Source organism: Eurytemora carolleeae, unplaced genomic scaffold (assembly GCF_000591075.1).
Source record: "Eurytemora carolleeae unplaced genomic scaffold, Eaff_2.0 scaffold433, whole genome shotgun sequence".
NCBI classification, from domain to species: domain Eukaryota; kingdom Metazoa; phylum Arthropoda; class Copepoda; order Calanoida; family Temoridae; genus Eurytemora; species Eurytemora carolleeae.
This window is the reverse complement of record NW_019396375.1, coordinates 1-2,801: the sequence shown is the minus strand read 5'-3', so window position 1 is coordinate 2,801 and position 2,801 is coordinate 1. Positions and strand designations below refer to the sequence as shown.

The window sequence follows — 2,801 nt, the reverse complement described above, 5'->3', positions numbered from 1 at the left end:
CCTCATTCCCCCTTACCCCTCAATTCATTGAACATGAAATGTGTGGGAAGAAAGATATCTTTCAGCAACACTCTTTTTCATCCAATTTTTATAATTTTTATCCATTACTTAATTATTCATAAATAAAGTTAACGCCAATCCACTGAAAGTACAAGACAAACAGATATTATTTTTTTTGTAGCTCTGAATATGAATCTTTAAAAGTGGCATAGCGGTTGCTTCTGGTTTTTTTTAAGGAGTAATTGGAAAAATCCTGAAAAACATTAACATCAGAATGTGGATTGATAAATCAGTGAAAAAAATGACAAAAGAAACACAATTTCAAGGAAACATATTTAAAAAAAACATAAAATTTTTTTATTTAAATCTTGGCAAAAGCACATTATCAAAAATTGATTTGCTTTATCTGAATTTGATAAATATAATTTAAATGCATTTGATTTTTAAACTGAAAAAAGAACATCCATAACTATAAAACTTATTAGTGGGGAATGTTTTTCCAGGCCCATTGGGACATGATCGATTCACAACGATAATCTTTACACCTTTATCAGTAAAAAACTAGGAAAACATTCTTACTTTTCTACCTTGAAATTGATACTTGATTGATTGATACTTTTCTGGCTTGAAATTGATACTTGATTGATTGATACTTTTCTACCTTGAAATTGATACTTGATTGATTGATACTTTTCTACCTTGAAATTGATACATAATAATAATAAACTTTAAAAAATAGGAAAAAATAACAATTACCTGAAAATTTTTGGAATTTTATGAAAATTAAAGAAACACATCTCCTCTGTTCAAACAGATTCTGAAATAAAACACAAATTAGGAATTTTAAAATCATTTTAGAGAGTAAATTGCCACAAACTGAAACTGTCTAATCTCAATATATTTGCAACCAAATGGTGTAAACCTGGGATATTCAAACTTAGATTACTTTTTCTTATAGAATTCATAGTTTGAAATATCAAAGGTCTCCTACATAGGATTGCAAAGAGGTAGCAAATAGTTGTGGCAAAAATCTAGTTCCTTAACATTGCTTTCTATATTTTAAAATATTTTCGTCATTTACTTTAATTGGGAAACATTGCAACCTAGATATAAGGAGAAGGTCAAATTTATTCGACATAACTTGTATAACTTTGTGACCTCGTAGCTCTTCTAGTTTTGATTTTAATCAAAACTAGAAGAGCTAGAAGAGAAACAAATAATTCCAATTACATATTAGAAAATAAAAACATTTCTGTTCTTTCATACGAGAAGTTATGATTGAAAACACGTAAGATTTGAATAGAACTTAAAATTTACTTTATTTTGACGTGGACAACGGAATGGCTGTAGGGATTCGGGGCCGGTAAAATAAGTATTCTAAAGTACTTAAGTACCCAAACAAATATTTATTTCTTTTATATAAAGCTATAGGTACACTAAATACTTGACAGATTTAGTGTTTTATAAAAACAAAGAAAAAATGATCCGTCATTAAAAGAAAAAACTTTAAAAACCATGAATGGACGTTTTAAAGATCAACTTTTTACATTAAAATTGCACCCTCTCCCCTCCCCATGAACCTTATGAGGGGGCAGGGATACAATAGGAAAAGTTACCAAGTAGAGTTTATCATAAGCAAATGTTACACACACTTTTAAACTAATAAAACTAGAATCAGAGAGGTTTCTAACATTTTTTATTGAGGATGTTTTAACGGATTTAATGTTTGAATCGTGAAAAAAATCTAAAATAGAAAATTTCATTTATGAAAATTTTAAAAACCCCTACAGTCTATTGGCTATAGATCTAAAAAAAAGAGAGATTGCAGTGTACAGTGTGTTTAGAATTGACATAATTAGATTGAAAATTGGACAATTGTCCGTGATAATTTAATCTTTGTTATTCAGAACTTTTTATAAAAACTCGACAATATTTTACACTAAACCCTGGCGTTAAGAGTAAAAGCTGTAAAATATTCAATCACATAAAAATAAAATTAAAAATAAATAGATCTAAAAAAAGAGAGATTGCAAGGGAAAACGTACAGTGTGTTTAGAATTAACATAATTAGATTGAACATTTCATCTTTGTTATTTATAACTTTTTATAAAAACTCGACCATATTTTATATACAACCCTGGTGTTGAGTAAAAGCATAAAAATAAATTGCTTTCGGTAAAAAAAAAAAAAATACAACATATATTTTAACAAAACATTGAACTCACTGAACCTTATTTAAATATATTAAAAATCCTATTTTCAAAATTAAATAGTTCAGAAACAAAGAAATCTCGTTTAAATACTTCTTGATTGAAATGTGATTGGAAAAATAAATTTAATAACATAAAATTTACAACTGAAAAAAATGAGAATTCCAGGAAGACAAAAATTGTCCAGGATGACAGAGAACATTGTTGTGGCGAATGGCATTACTGTAAAAATTTGGGATGAATTTTGTTGTGGCTCTTGTCCGATTACTATGCCTGACTGTCTTTCCACGCTCGTTTTACAGTTACATCTTTCAAGAGATAAAATCGTCGGAAACTATCATGTTGTGGCATGGAAGAGGCAATTGCGGCCAATTGACATAATTGTAAATTGGGAATCGGGAAGGTAATGTATTTATTCATTTGGTTCATGGCCAATGACCGCGCCTGCCTTCCCCCTCTCGTTTCACAGGAAAAAAAATATTGAAAAATAAGATATTGGGGAATGGAAGAAAAATTGTTGTGGCTCATGGCTTACGAAACACCGATATGTTGAGGCTCAATGACCTGCCATCGCACCTCGTTATACAGTCT

General features: G+C 29.3%; 1 long non-coding RNA gene across 1 annotated transcript in view; it reads right to left on the bottom strand.

The window, feature by feature from the left end:
* LOC111701993 (uncharacterized) overlaps nucleotides 1–865 on the bottom strand; it is an 8,446-nt gene extending 7,581 nt beyond the window's left edge. Inside the window, exon 1 of the long non-coding RNA XR_002765323.1 lies at nucleotides 757–865. This is a non-coding gene — a long non-coding RNA (uncharacterized LOC111701993). The remainder of the gene's footprint in view (nucleotides 1–756) is intronic.
* Nucleotides 866–2,801: the final 1,936 nt, after the last annotated feature.